Here is a 16,174-nt window from a genome sequence, read left to right as displayed (position 1 = left end):
CAGGGGAGCATTTGCAACCGGTTGGCACCATTTTTGAGTGAATTGCCAAAAGTCAGATTTTTGCTGAAAATGTGACCCCGGGGGTTAGGGTTTTTTTCAAAAAAATATTTTCCGCCGGTTAAGTTGTTGAGGGCTGATTCCTTGTCCTGTGATAAAAAAGCCTTCTGTTTCGACTCCGAAACCTTTCAGGAGAGAATTTTCAAGCTTTTGGCACCATTTTTCAGAGAATTGCCAAAAGTCAGATTTTTGCTGAAATTGTGACCCCGGGGGTTAGGGATTTTTTCAAAAAAATATTTTCCGCCAGTTAAGTTGTTGAGGGCTGATTTCTTGTCCTGTGATAAAAAATCCTTCTGTTTTGACTGCCAAACCTTTCAGGGGAGCATTTGCAACCGGTTGGCACCATGTTTGAGTGAATTGCCAAAAGTCAGATTTTTGCTGAAATTGTGACCCCGGGGGTTAGGGATTTTTTCAAAAAAATATTTTCTGCCGGTTAAGTTGTTGAGGGCTGATTTCTTGTCCTGTGATAAAAAGCCTTCTGTTTTGACTGCGAAACCTTTCAGGGGAGCATTTTCAAGCTTTTGGCACCATTTTTGAGAGAATTGCCAAAAGTCAGATTTTGGTGAAATTGTGACCCCGGGGGTTAGGGATTTTTTCAAAAAAAATTTTCCGCCAGTTAAGTTGTTGTGGGCTGATTTCTTGTCCTGTGATAAAAAATCCTTCTGTTTTGACCGCCAAACCTTTCAGGGGAGCATTTGCAACCGGTTGGCACCATGTTTGAGTGAATTGCCAAAAGTCAGATTTTTGCTGAAATTGTGACCCCAGGGGTTAGGGATTTTTTCAAAAAAATATTTTCTGCCGGTTAAGTTGTTGAGGGCTGATTTCTTGTCCTGTGATAAAAAGCCTTCTGTTTTGACTGCCAAACCTTTCAGGGGAGCATTTGCAACCGGTTGGCACCATTTTTGAGTGAATTGCCAAAAGTCAGATTTTTGCTGAAATTGTGACCCCGGGGGTTAGGGTTTTTTTCAAAAAAATGTTTTCCGCCGGTTAAGTTGTTGAGGGCTGATTCCTTGTCCTGTGATAAAAAATCCTTCTGTTTCGACTGCCAAACCTTTCAGGGGAGAATTTTCAAGCTTTTGCCACCATTTTTGAGTGAATTGCCAAAAGTCCGATTTTTGCTGAAATTGTGACCCCGGGGGTTAGGGATTTTTTCAAAAAAATATTTTCTGCCGGTTAAGTTGTTGAGGGCTGATTTCTTGTCCTGTGATAAAAAGCCTTCTGTTTCGACAGCCAAACCTTTCAGCAGAGCATTTTCAAGCTTTTGCCACCATTTTTGAGAGAATTGCCAAAAGTCAGATTTTTGCTGAAATTGTGACCCCGGGGGTTAGGGATTTTTTCAAAAAAATATTTTCTGCCGGTTAAGTTGTTGAGGGCTGATTTCTTGTCCTGTGATAAAAAGCCTTCTGTTTCCATCGCCAAAGCTTTCAGGGGAGCATTTGCGACCGGTTTGCACCATTTTTGAGTGAATTGCCAAAAGTCAGATTTTTGCTGAAATTGTGACCCCGGAGCTTAGGGATTTTTTCAAAAAAATATTTTCCGCCGGTAAAGTTGTTGAGGGCTGATTTCTTGTCCTGTGATAAAAAAGCCTTCCGTTTCGACTCTGAAACCTTTCAGGAGAGCATTTTCAAGCTCTTGGCACCATTTTTGAGTGAATTGCCAAAAGTCAGATTTTTGCTGAAATTCTGACCCCGGGGGTTAGGGATTTTTTCAAAAAAATATTTTCCGCCAGTTAAGTTGTTGAGGGCTGATTTCTTGTCCTGTGATAAAAAATACTTCTGTTTTGACTGCCAAACCTTTCAGGGGAGCATTTGCAACCGGTTGGCACCATTTTTGAGTGAATTGCCAAAAGTCAGATTTTTGCTGAAATTGTGACCCCGGGGGTTAGGGTTTTTTTCAAAAAAATATTTTCCGCCGGTTAAGTTGTTGAGGGCTGATTTCTTGTCCTGTGATAAAAAAGCCTTCCGTTTCGACTCCCAAACCTTTCAGGAGAGCATTTTCAAGCTTTTGGCACCATTTTTGAGAGAATTGCCAAAAGTCAGATTTTTGCTGAAATTGTGACCCCGGGGCTTAGTGATTTTTTCAAAAAAATATTTTCCGCCAGTTAAGTTGTTGAGGGCTGATTTCTTGTCCTGTGATAAAAAAGCCTTCCGTTTCGACTCCCAAACCTTTCAGGAGAGCATTTTCCAGCTTTTGACACAATTTTTGAGTTAATTGCCAAAAGTCAGATTTTTGCTGAAATTGTGACCCCGGGGCTTAGTGATTTTTTTAAAAAAATATTTTCCGCCGGTTAAGTTGTTGAGGGCTGATTTCTTGTCCTGTGATAAAAAATCCTTCTGTTTTGACTGCCAAACCTTTCAGGGGAGCATTTGCAACCGGTTCGCACCATTTTTGAGTGAATTGCCAAAAGTCCGATTTTTGCTGAAATTGTGACCCCGGGGGTTAGGGATTTTTTCAAAAAAATATTTTCTGCCGGTTAAGTTGTTGAGGGCTGATTTCTTGTCCTGTGATAAAAAGCCTTCTGTTTCGACAGCCAAACCTTTCAGGAGAGCATTTTCAAGCTTTTGCCACCATTTTTGAGAGAATTGCCAAAAGTCAGATTTTTGCTGAAATTGTGACCCTGGGGGTTAGGGATTTTTTCAAAAAAATATTTTCCGCCGGTTAAGTTGTTGAGGGCTGATTTCTTGTCCTGTGATAAAAAGCCTTCTGTTTCCATCGCCAAAGCTTTCAGGGGAGCATTTGCAACCGGTTGGCACCATTTTTGAGTGAATTGCCAAAAGTCAGATTTTTGCTGAAATTGTGACCCCGGGGGTTAGGGATTTTTTTCAAAAAAATATTTTCTGCCGGTTAAGTTGTTGAGGGCTGATTTCTTGTCCTGTGATAAAAAGCCTTCTGTTTCGACAGCCAAACCTTTCAGGAGAGCATTTTCAAGCTTTTGCCACCATTTTTGAGAGAATTGCCAAAAGTCAGATTTTTGCTGAAATTGTGACCCCGGGGGTTAGGGATTTTTTCAAAAAAATATTTTCCGCCGGTTAAGTTGTTGAGGGCTGATTTCTTGTCCTGTGATAAAAAGCCTTCTGTTTCCATCGCCAAAGCTTTCAGGGGAGCATTTGCAACTGGTTGGCACCATTTTTGACTGAATTGCCAAAAGTCAGATTTTTGCTGAAATTGTGACCCCGGGGGTTAGGGATTTTTTCAAAAAAATATTTTCTGCCGGTTAAGTTGTTGAGGGCTGATTTCTTGTCCTGTGATAAAAAGACTTCTGTTTCGACAGCCAAACCTTTCAGGAGAGCATTTTCAAGCTTTTGCCACCATTTTTGAGAGAATTGCCAAAAGTCAGATTTTTGCTGAAATTGTGACCCCGGGGGTTAGGGATTTTTTCAAAAAAATATTTTCTGCCGGTTAAGTTGTTGAGGGCTGATTTCTTGTTCTGTGATAAAAAGCCTTCTGTTTCCATCGCCAAAGCTTTCAGGGGAGCATTTGCAACCGGTTTGCACCATTTTTGAGTGAATTGCCAAAAGTCAGATTTTTGCTGAAATTGTGACCCCGGGGGTTAGGGATTTTTTCAAAAAAATATTTTCCACCGCTTAAGTTGCTGAGGGCTGATTCCTTGTCCTGTGATAAAAAAGCCTTCTGTTTCGACTGCCAAACCTTTCAGGGGAGCATTTGCAACTGGTTGGCACCATTTTTGACTAAATTGCCAAAAGTCAGATTTTTGCTGAAATTGTGACCCCGGGGGATAGGGATTTTTTCAAAAAAATATTTTCCGCCAGTTAAGTTGTTGAGGGCTGATTTCTTGTACTGTGATAAAAAGCCTTCTGTTTCCATCGCCTAAGCTTTCAGGAGAGCATTTTCAAGCTTTTGCCACCATTTTTGAGAGAATTGCCAAAAGTCAGATTTTTGCTGAAATTGTGACCCCGGGGGTTAGGGATTTTTTCAAAAAAATATTTTCCGCCGGTTAAGTTGTTGAGGGCTGATTTCTTGTTCTGTGATAAAAAGCCTTCTGTTTCCATCGCCAAAGCTTTCAGGGGAGCATTTGCAACCGGTTTGCACCATTTTTGAGTGAATCGCCAAAAGTCAGATTTTTGCTGAAATTGTGACCCAGGGGGTTAGGGTTTTTTTCAAAAAAATATTTTCCGCCGGTTAAGTTGCTGAGGGCTGATTCCTTGTCCTGTGATAAAAAAGCCTTCTGTTTCGACTGCCAAACCTTTCAGGGGAGCATTTGCAACTGGTTGGCACCATTTTTGACTAAATTGCCAAAAGTCAGATTTTTGCTGAAATTGTGACCCCGGGGGATAGGGATTTTTTCAAAAAAATATTTTCCGCCAGTTAAGTTGTTGAGGGCTGATTTCTTGTACTGTGATAAAAAGCCTTCTGTTTCCATCGCCTAAGCTTTCAGGGGATCATTTGCAACCGGTTGGCACAATTTTTGAGTTAATTGCCAAAAGTCAGATTTTTGCTGAAATTGTGACCCCTTGGGTTAGGGAGTTTTTCAAAAAAAAAAAAAAATTCATCGGTTTTGTTCTTGAGGGCTGATTTCTTGTCCTGTGATAAAAAGCCTTCTGTTTTGACTGCCAAACCTTTCAGGAGAGCATTTTCAAGCTTTTGGCACCATTTTTGAGTGAATTGCCAAAAGTCAGATTTTTGCTGAAATTATGACCCCGGGGGTTAGGGATTTTTTCAAAAAAATATTTTCCGCCAGTTAAGTTGTTGAGGGCTGATTTCTTGTACTGTGATAAAAAGCCTTCTGTTTCCATCGCCTAAGCTTTCAGGGGAGCATTTTCAAGCTTTTGGCACCATTTTTGAGTGAATTGTCAAAAGTCAGATTTTTGCTGAAATTGTGACCCCGGGGGTTAGGGATATTTTCAAAAAAATATTTTCCGCCAGTTTAGTTGTTGAGGGCTGATTTCTTGTCCTGTGATAAAAAGGATTCTGTTTTGACTGCCAAACCTTTCAGGAGAGCATTTTCAAGGTATTGGCACCATTTTTGAGTGAATTGCCAAAAGTCAGATTTTTGCTGAAATTGTGACCCCGGGGGTTAGGGTTTTTTTCAAAAAAATATTTTCCGCCGGTTAAGTTGCTGAGGGCTGATTCCTTGTCCTGTGATAAAAAAGCCTTCTGTTTCGACTGCCAAACCTTTCAGGGGAGCATTTGCAACTGGTTGGCACCATTTTTGACTGAATTGCCAAAAGTCAGATTTTTGCTGAAATTGTGACCCTGGGGGATAGGGATTTTTTCAAAAAAATATTTCCCCCCGGTTAAGTTGTTGAGGGCTGATTTCTTGTCCTGTGATAAAAAATCCTTCTGTTTTGACTGCCAAACCTTTCAGGGGAGCATTTTCAAGCTTTTGGCACCATTTTTGAGAGAATTGCCAAAAGTCAGATTTTTGCTGAAATTGTGACCCCGGGGGTTAGGGATTTTTTCAAAAAAATATTTTCCACCGCTTAAGTTGTTGAGGGCTGATTTCTTGTCCTGTGATAAAAAGGATTCTGTTTTGACTGCCAAACCTTTCAGGAGAGCATTTTCAAGGTATTGGCACCATTTTTGAGAGAATTGCCAAAAGTCAGATTTTTGCTGAAATTGTGACCCCGGGGGTTAGGGATTTTTTCAAAAAAATATTTTCTGCCGGTTAAGTTGTTGAGGGCTGATTCCTTGTCCTGTGATAAAAAATCCTTCTGTTTCGACTGCCAAACCTTTCAGGGGAGCATTTTCAAGCTTTTGCCACCATTTTTGAGAGATTTGCCAAAAGTCAGATTTTTGCTGAAATTGTGACCCCGGGGGTTAGGGATTTTTTCAAAAAAATATTTTCTGCCGGTTAAGTTGTTGAGGGCTGATTTCTTGTCCTGTGATAAAAAGCCTTCTGTTTCGACAGCCAAACCTTTCAGGAGAGCATTTTCAAGCTTTTGGCACCATTTTTGAGAGATTTGCCAAAAGTCAGATTTTTGCTGAAATTGTGACCCCCGGGGTTAGGGATTTTTTCAAAAAAATATTTTCCGCCGGTTAAGTTGTTGAGGGCTGATTTCTTGTCCTGTGATAAAAAGCCTTCTGTTTCCATCGCCAAAGCTTTCAGGGGAGCATTTGCAACCGGTTGGCACCATTTTTGAGTGAATTGCCAAAAGTTAGATTTTTGCTGAAATTGTGACCCCGGGGGTTAGGGTTTTTTTCAAAGAAATATTTTCCACCGGTTATGTTGTTGAGGGCTGATTCCTTGTCCTGTGATAAGAAAGCCTTCTGTTTCGATTGCCAAACCTTTCAGGGGAGCATTTGCAACTGGTTGGCACCATTTTTGAGTGAATTGCCAAAAGTCAGATTTTTGCTGAAATTGTGACCCCAGGGGTTAGGGATTTTTTCAAAAAAAAAAAAAATTCATCGGTTTTGTTCTTGAGGGCTGATTTCTTGTCCTGTGATAAAAAGCCTTCTGTATTGACTGCCAAACCTTTCGGGCGAGCATTTGCAACCGGTTGGCACCATTTTTGAGAGAATTGCCAAAAGTCAGATTTTTGCTGAAATTGTGACCCCGGAGCTTAGGGATTTTTTCAAAAAAATATTTTCCGCAGGTAAAGTTGTTGAGGGCTGATTTCTTGTCCTGTGATAAAAAAGCCTTCCGTTTCGACTCCGAAACCTTTCAGGAGAGCATTTTCAAGCTCTTGGCACCATTTTTGAGTGAATTGCCAAAAGTCAGATTTTTGCTGAAATTGTGACCCCGGGGGTTAGGGTTTTTTTCAAAAAAATATTTTCCGCCGGTTAAGTTGTTGAGGGCTGATTCCTTCTCCTGTGATAAAAAAGCCTTCTGTTTCGACTCCGAAACCTTTCAGGAGAGAATTTTCAAGCTTTTGGCACCATTTTTCAGAGAATTGCCAAAAGTCAGATTTTTGCTGAAATTGTGACCCCGGGGGTTAGGGATTATTTCAAAAAAATATTTTCCGCCAGTTAAGTTGTTGAGGGCTGATTTCTTGTCCTGTGATAAAAAATCCTTCTGTTTTGACTGCCAAACCTTTCAGGGGAGCATTTGCAACCGGTTGGCACCATGTTTGAGTGAATTGCCAAAAGTCAGATTTTTGCTGAAATTGTGACCCCGGGGGTTAGGGATTTTTTCAAAAAAATATTTTCTGCCGGTTAAGTTGTTGAGGGCTGATTTCTTGTCCTGTGATAAAAAGCCTTCTGTTTTGACTGCGAAACCTTTCAGGGGAGCATTTTCAAGCTTTTGGCACCATTTTTGAGTGAATTGCCAAAAGTCAGATTTTTGCTGAAATTGTGACCCCGGAGCTTAGGGTTTTTTTCAAAAAAATATTTTCCGCCGGTTAAGTTGTTGAGGGCTGATTTCTTGTCCTGTGATAAAAAAGCCTTCCGTTTCGACTCCGAAACCTTTCAGGAGAGCATTTTCAAGCTTTTGGCACCATTTTTGAGAGGATTGCCAAAAGTCAGATTTTTGCTGAAATTGTGACCCCGGGGCTTAGTGATTTTTTCAAAAAAATATTTTCCGCCAGTTAAGTTGTTGAGTGCTGATTTCTTGTCCTGTGATAAAAAAGCCTTCCGTTTCGACTCCCAAACCTTTCAGGAGAGCATTTTCCAGCTTTTGACACAATTTTTGAGTTAATTGCCAAAAGTCAGATTTTTGCTGAAATTGTGACCCCGGGGCTTAGTGATTTTTTCAAAAAAATATTTTCCGCCGGTTAAGTTGTTGAGGGCTGATTTCTTGTCCTGTGATAAAAAATCCTTCTGTTTTGACTGCCAAACCTTTCAGGGGAGCATTTGCAACCGGTTCGCACCATTTTTGAGTGAATTGCCAAAAGTCAGATTTTTGCTGAAATTGTGACCCCGGGGGTTAGGGATTTTTTCAAAAAAATATTTTCCGCCGGTTAAGTTGTTGAGGGCTGATTTCTTGTCCTGTGATAAAAAGCCTTCTGTTTCCATCGCCAAAGCTTTCAGGGGAGCATCTGCAACCGGTTGGCACCATTTTTGAGTGAATTGCCAAAAGTCAGATTTTTGCTGAAATTGTGACCCCGGGGGTTAGGGATTTTTTCAAAAAAATATTTTCTGCCGGTTAAGTTGTTGAGGGCTGATTTCTTGTCCTGTAATAAAAAGCCTTCTGTTTTGACTGCCAAAGCTTTCAGGGGAGCATTTGCAACCGGTTGGCACCATTTTTGAGTGAATTGCCAAAAGTCAGATTTTTGCTGAAATTGTGACCCCGGGGGTTAGGGTTTTTTTCAAAAAAATATTTTCCGCCGGTTAAGTTGCTGAGGGCTGATTTCTTGTCCTGTGATAAAAAAGCCTTCCGTTTCGACTCCCAAACCTTTCAGGAGAGCATTTTCCAGCTTTTGGCACAATTTTTGAGTTAATTGCCAAAAGTCAGATTTTTGCTGAAATTGTGACCCCGGGGCTTAGTGATTTTTTCAAAAAAATATTTTCCGCCGGTTAAGTTGTTGAGGGCTGATTTCTTGTCCTGTGATAAAAAGCCTTCTGTTTCGACAGCCAAACCTTTCAGGAGAGCTTTTTCAAGCTTTTGCCACCATTTTTGAGAGAATTGCCAAAAGTCAGATTTTTGCTGAAATTGTGACCCCGGGGGTTAGGGATTTTTTCAAAAAAATATTTTCCGCCGGTTAAGTTGTTGAGGGCTGATTCCTTGTCCTGTGATAAAAAATCCTTCTGTTTTGACTGCCAAACCTTTCAGGGGAGCATTTGCAACCGGTTCGCACCATTTTTGAGTGAATTGCCAAAAGTCAGATTTTTGCTGAAATTGTGACCCCGGGGCTTAGTGATTTTTTCAAAAAAATATTTTCCGCCGGTTAAGTTGTTGAGGGCTGATTTCTTGTCCTGTGATAAAAAGGATTCTGTTTTGACTGCCAAAGTTTTCAGGGGAGCATTTTCAAGCTTTTGGCACCATTTTTGAGAGAATTGCCAAAAGTCAGATTTTTGCTGAAATTGTGACCCCGGGGGTTAGGGATTTTTTCAAAAAAATATTTTCCACCGCTTAAGTTGTTGAGGGCTGATTTCTTGTCCTGTGATAAAAAGGATTCTGTTTTGACTGCCAAACCTTTCAGGAGAGCATTTTCAAGGTATTGGCACCATTTTTGAGAGAATTGCCAAAAGTCAGATTTTTGCTGAAATTGTGACCCCGGGGGTTAGGGTTTTTTTCAAAAAAATATTTTCCACCGGTTAAGTTGTTGAGGGCTGATTTTTTGTCCTGTGATAAAAAGCCTTCTGTTTCCATCGCCAAAGCTTTCAGGGGAGCATTTGCAACCGGTTGGCACCATTTTTGAGTGAATTGCCAAAAGTCAGATTTTTGCTGAAATTGTGACCCCGGGGGTTAGGGTTTTTTTCAAAAAAATATTTTCCGCCGGTTAAGTTGTTGAGGGCTGATTCCTTGTCCTGTGATAAAAAATCCTTCTGTTTCGACTGCCAAACCTTTCAGGGGAGCATTTGCAACCGGTTGGCACCATTTTTGAGTGAATTGCCAAAAGTCAGATTTTTGCTGAAATTGTGACCCCGGAGCTTAGGGATTTTTTCAAAAAAATATTTTCCGCCGGTTTTGTTGTTGAGGGCTGATTTCTTGTCCTGTAATAAAAAGCCTTCTGTTTTGACTGCCAAAGCTTTCAGGGGAGCATTTGCAACCGGTTGGCACCATTTTTGAGTGAATTGCCAAAAGTCAGATTTTTGCTGAAATTGTGACCCCGGGGGTTAGGGTTTTTTTCAAAAAAATATTTTCCGCCGGTTAAGTTGTTGAGGGCTGATTTCTTGTCCTGTGATAAAAAGCCTTCTGTTTCCATCGCCAAAGCTTTCAGGGGAGCATTTGCAACCGGTTGGCACCATTTTTGAGTGAATTGCCAAAAGTCAGATTTTTGCTGAAATTGTGACCCCGGGGGTTAGGGTTTTTTTCAAAAAAATATTTTCCGCCGGTTAAGTTGTTGAGGGCTGATTCCTTGTCCTGTGATAAAAAATCCTTCTGTTTCGACTGCCAAACCTTTCAGGGGAGCATTTGCAACCGGTTGGCACCATTTTTGAGTGAATTGCCAAAAGTCAGATTTTTGCTGAAATTGTGACCCCGGGGGTTAGGGTTTTTTTTCAAAAAAATATTTTCCGCCGGTTTTGTTGTTGTGGGCTGATTTCTTGTCCTGTGATAAAAAGCCTTCTGTTTTGACTGCCAAAGCTTTCAGGGGAGCATTTGCAACCGGTTGGCACCATTTTTGAGTGAATTGCCAAAAGTCAGATTTTTGCTGAAATTGTGACCCCGGGGGTTAGGGTTTTTTTCAAAAAAATATTTTCCGCCGGTTAAGTTGTTGAGGGCTGATTCCTTGTCCTGTGATAAAAAATCCTTCTGTTTCGACTGCCAAACCTTTCAGGGGAGCATTTGCAACCGGTTGGCACCATTTTTGAGTGAATTGCCAAAAGTCAGATTTTTGCTGAAATTGTGACCCCGGGGGTTAGGGTTTTTTTTCAAAAAAATATTTTCCGCCGGTTTTGTTGTTGTGGGCTGATTTCTTGTCCTGTGATAAAAAGCCTTCTGTTTTGACTGCCAAAGCTTTCAGGGGAGCATTTGCAACCGGTTGGCACCATTTTTGAGTGAATTGCCAAAAGTCAGATTTTTGCTGAAATTGTGACCCCGGGGGTTAGGGTTTTTTTCAAAAAAATATTTTCCGCCGGTTAAGTTGTTGAGGGCTGATTTCTTGTCCTGTGATAAAAAAAGCCTTCCGTTTCGACTCCGAAACCTTTCAGGAGAGCATTTTCAAGCTTTTGGCACCATTTTTGGGAGAATTGCCAAAAGTCAGATTTTTGCTGAAATTGTGACCCCGGGGCTTAGTGATTTTTTCAAAAAAATATTTTCCGCCAGTTAAGTTGTTGAGGGCTGATTTCTTGTCCTGTGATAAAAAAGCCTTCCGTTTCGACTCCCAAACCTTTCAGGAGAGCATTTTCCAGCTTTTGGAACAATTTTTGAGTTAATTGCCAAAAGTCAGATTTTTGCTGAAATTGTGACCCCGGGGCTTAGTGATTTTTTCAAAAAAATATTTTCCGCTGGTTAAGTTGTTGAGGGCTGATTTCTTGTCCTGTGATAAAAAATCCTTCTGTTTTGACTGCCAAACCTTTCAGGGGAGCATTTGCAACCGGTTCGCACCATTTTTGAGTGAATTGCCAAAAGTCAGATTTTTGCTGAAATTGTGACCCCGGGGGTTAGGGATTTTTTCAAAAAAATATTTTCCGCCGGTTAAGTTGTTGAGGGCTGATTCCTTGTCCTGTGATAAAAAATCCTTCTGTTTCGACTGCCAAACCTTTCAGGGGAGCATTTTCAAGCTTTTGGCACCATTTTTGAGAGAATTGCCAAAAGTCAGATTTTTGCTGAAATTGTGACCCCGGGGGTTAGGGTTTTTTTCAAAAAAATATTTTCCGCCGGTTAAGTTGTTGAGGGCTGATTTCTTGTCCTGTGATAAAAAGCCTTCTGTTTCCATCGCCAAAGCTTTCAGGGGAGCATTTGCAACCGGTTGGCACCATGTTTGAGTGAATTGCCAAAAGTCAGATTTTTGCTGAAATTGTGACCCCGGGGGTTAGGGTTTTTTTCAAAAAAATATTTTCCGCCGGTTAAGTTGTTGAGGGCTGATTCCTTGTCCTGTGATAAAAAATCCTTCTGTTTCGACTGCCAAACCTTTCAGGGGAGCATTTGCAACCGGTTGGCACCATTTTTGAGTGAATTGCCAAAAGTCAGATTTTTGCTGAAATTGTGACCCCGGGGGTTAGGGTTTTTTTCAAAAAAATATTTTCCGCCGGTTTTGTTGTTGTGGGCTGATTTCTTGTCCTGTGATAAAAAGCCTTCTGTTTTGACTGCCAAAGCTTTCAGGGGAGCATTTGCAACCGGTTGGCACCATTTTTGAGTGAATTGCCAAAAGTCAGATTTTTGCTGAAATTGTGACCCCGGGGGTTAGGGTTTTTTTCAAAAAAATATTTTCCGCCGGTTAAGTTGTTGAGGGCTGATTTCTTGTCCTGTGATAAAAAAAGCCTTCCGTTTCGACTCCGAAACCTTTCAGGAGAGCATTTTCAAGCTTTTGGCACCATTTTTGAGAGAATTGCCAAAAGTCAGATTTTTGCTGAAATTGTGACCCCGGGGCTTAGTGATTTTTTCAAAAAAATATTTTCCGCCAGTTAAGTTGTTGAGGGCTGATTTCTTGTCCTGTGATAAAAAAGCCTTCCGTTTCGACTCCCAAACCTTTCAGGAGAGCATTTTCCAGCTTTTGGAACAATTTTTGAGTTAATTGCCAAAAGTCAGATTTTTGCTGAAATTGTGACCCCGGGGCTTAGTGATTTTTTCAAAAAAATATTTTCCGCTGTTTAAGTTGTTGAGGGCTGATTTCTTGTCCTGTGATAAAAAATCCTTCTGTTTTGACTGCCAAACCTTTCAGGGGAGCATTTACAACCGGTTCGCACCATTTTTGAGTGAATTGCCAAAAGTCAGATTTTTGCTGAAATTGTGACCCCGGGGGTTAGGGATTTTTTCAAAAAAATATTTTCCGCCGGTTAAGTTGTTGAGGGCTGATTCCTTGTCCTGTGATAAAAAATCCTTCTGTTTCGACTGCCAAACCTTTCAGGGGAGCATTTTCAAGCTTTTGGCACCATTTTTGAGAGAATTGCCAAAAGTCAGATTTTTGCTGAAATTGTGACCCCGGGGGTTAGGGTTTTTTTCAAAAAAATATTTTCCGCCGGTTAAGTTGTTGAGGGCTGATTTCTTGTCCTGTGATAAAAAGCCTTCTGTTTCCATCGCCAAAGCTTTCAGGGGAGCATTTGCAACCGGTTGGCACCATTTTTGAGTGAATTGCCAAAAGTCAGATTTTTGCTGAAATTGTGACCCTGGGGGTTAGGGTTTTTTTCAAAAAAATATTTTCCGCCGGTTAAGTTGTTGAGGGCTGATTCCTTGTCCTGTGATAGAAAATCCTTCTGTTTCGACTGCCAAACCTTTCAGGGGAGCATTTGCAACCGGTTGGCACCATTTTTGAGTGAATTGCCAAAAGTCAGATTTTTGCTGAAATTGTGACCCCGGGGGTTAGGGTTTTTTTCAAAAAAATATTTTCCGCCGGTTAAGTTGTTGAGGGCTGATTTCTTGTCCTGTGATAAAAAGCCTTCTGTTTCCATCGCCAAAGCTTTCAGGGGAGCATTTGCAACCGGTTGGCACCATTTTTGAGTGAATTGCCAAAAGTCAGATTTTTGCTGAAATTGTGACCCCGGGGGTTAGGGATTTTTTCAAAAAAATATTTTCTGCCGGTTAAGTTGTTGAGGGCTGATTTCTTGTCCTGTGATAAAAAGCCTTCTGTTTCGACAGCCAAACCTTTCAGGAGAGCATTTTCAAGCTTTTGCCACCATTTTTGAGAGAATTGCCAAAAGTCAGATTTTTGCTGAAATTGTGACCCCGGGCGTTAGGGTTTTTTTCAAAAAAATATTTTCCGCCGGTTAAGTTGTTGAGGGCTGATTTCTTGTCCTGTGATAAAAAGCCTTCTGTTTCCATCGCCAAAGCTTTCAGGGGAGCATTTGCAACCGGTTTGCACCATTTTTGAGTGAATTGCCAAAAGTCAGATTTTTGCTGAAATTGTGACCCCGGGGGTTAGGGTTTTTTTCAAAAAAATATTTTCCGCCGTTTAAGTTGCTGAGGGCTGATTACTTGTCCTGTGATAAAAAAGCCTTCTGTTTCGACTGCCAAACCTTTCAGGGGAGCATTTGCAACTGGTTGGCACCATTTTTGAGTGAATTGCCAAAAGTCAGATTTTTGCTGAAATTGTGACCCCGGGGGATAGGGATTTTTTCCAAAAAAATATTTTCCCCCGGTTAAGTTGTTGAGGGCTGATTTCTTGTCCTGTGATAAAAAAGCCTTCCGTTTCGACTCCCAAACCTTTCAGGAGAGCATTTTCCAGCTTTTGGCACAATTTTTGAGTTAATTGCCAAAAGTCAGATTTTTGCTGAAATTGTGACCCCGGGGGTTGGGGAGTTTTTCAAAAAAATATTTTCCACCGCTTAAGTTGTTGAGGGCTGATTTCTTGTCCTGTGATAAAAAAGCCTTCCGTTTCGACTCCCAAACCTTTCAGGAGAGCATTTTCCAGCTTTTGGCACCATTTTTGAGTGAATTGCCAAAAGTCAGATTTTTGCTGAAATTGTGACCCCGGAGCTTAGGGATTTTTTCAAAAAAATATTTTCCGCCGGTTTTGTTGTTGAGGGCTGATTTCTTGTCCTGTGATAAAAAGCCTTCTGTTTTGACTGCCAAAGCTTTCAGGGGAGCATTTGCAACCGGTTGGCACCATTTTTGAGTGAATTGCCAAAAGTCAGATTTTTGCTGAAATTGTGTTAGGGTTTTTTTCAAAAAAATATTTTCCGCCGGTTAAGTTGTTGAGGGCTGATTTCTTGTCCTGTGATAAAAAAGCCTTCCGTTTCGACTCCGAAACCTTTCAGGAGAGCATTTTCAAGCTTTTGGCACCATTTTTGAGAGAATTGCCAAAAGTCAGATTTTTGCTGAAATTGTGACCCCGGGGCTTAGTGATTTTTTCAAAAAAATATTTTCCGCCGGTTAAGTTGTTGAGGGCTGATTTCTTGTCCTGTGATAAAAAAGCCTTCCGTTTCGACTCCCAAACCTTTCAGGAGAGCATTTTCCAGCTTTTGGCACAATTTTTGAGTTAATTGCCAAAAGTCAGATTTTTGCTGAAATTGTGACCCCGGGGCTTAGTGATTTTTTCAAAACAATATTTTCCGCCGGTTAAGTTGTTGAGGGCTGATTTCTTGTCCTGTGATAAAAAATCCTTCTGTTTTGACTGCCAAACCTTTCAGGGGAGCATTTGCAACCGGTTCGCACCATTTTCATTTCATTTATTTATTTACGGCTATTAGCCCATAAAATATGTACAAACATAAAAAAGCACAAAGGCTTAAAAACCGAAATATCTGACAACAGAAGGTGAGCACTGCGATGCAAGGGTGGGTCATTGGGCAGAGCCAAGTAACAGGATGTGGCCCGGAGAGCTCCAAGGGACGGTTCACAGAAAAGGAAAACTGAAGACGAGATCCGACATGCACTCTCATCATAACTGTCCGATTAGATTTTGATGTTGTTGTTGTTTTTTGGTGGTTTTTGCGTGTGAGATAACCGCATTCAGGAATCTCGCCACCTGCAGAGTAACAGAAGGATCTGTATCCTGCAAAAGCAGTGTGGCGTGTGACTCAACAGGCCTGCTAACCAAGCGCAGTAAAGCAGGGCCCAGGAATTTAGTCCTGGCTATGGTATGTAGGGGACAGTTGAACATTATATGTGGAAGAGATTCAACAGTTTTCCCATCACACACGCATAGCGGAGACACCAAACCCTTGGAAAATCTGTGGCTCAGCAGGTTCGATGGAAGGACATTGAACCTTGCACGAATAAATGCAAGTCGGTGTGGTACTGATGAAAGAGATGACATGTATGATGGAAGGTCAAGTGGTGGGGTTATTCCGTGATACCTGGGGGAGCAGACACCCCCACCTCTGGCAAGGTTGTGTTGATTTTCAATGTCTGCTAATCTTTGCTCAATGAGGCTTTTAGCTGAGCGTAAGTTCATCTTTAGGGAGTCCGCTGGGGAAATTCCAATGCTCAGAAGTTTGGCATGGATTTTTCCTACCCACGGATTAACAAATTCGTCCCGCCAGAGGCACTGAAAAAGGTAATGGTCGGGAAGCCTATGCCAGCTGGACAGCCAATAGCCAAAGACTCGCTTCCAGATGACAGTCTCCAATGTTGCAATCCTTAACTCCAGACGTATGGCTGCGTTGCTCACACACATGGGGAGTTTCAGGAGGCGACGGAGAAACTGATTCTGCAATGTCTCCAGCGATGTTAAATTGGACCCAGGGGCCCAGAGCGGGGCAGCATAGCAGAGGGTGGAAACCACTTTTGCGTGGTATACCTTCAATGCAGAGGGGATGTGGGAGGCTCCGTCAGCCGCAAAAAATTGGAGTAGAGCATAAAGTATTGTTTTCCCTTTGTTTAGTAAATACTGTATCTGTGGCTTCCAGCTTAGGTTGTAGTGAAAAAAGACTCCCAGGTATTTAAATTTGAAAACCTGTTCTAATTGGACTCCATCTAATTTCCAGCTGTAAGTTTTCCGAGACCTGGTAAAGACCA

The sequence above is a fragment of the Podarcis liolepis genome (assembly GCF_965112155.1).
Source record: "Podarcis liolepis genome assembly, chromosome: 11".
Taxonomy (NCBI): Eukaryota; Metazoa; Chordata; class Lepidosauria; order Squamata; family Lacertidae; genus Podarcis; species Podarcis liolepis.
The sequence above is the reverse complement of the archived record's forward strand: the minus strand, read 5'-3'. Positions refer to the sequence as shown.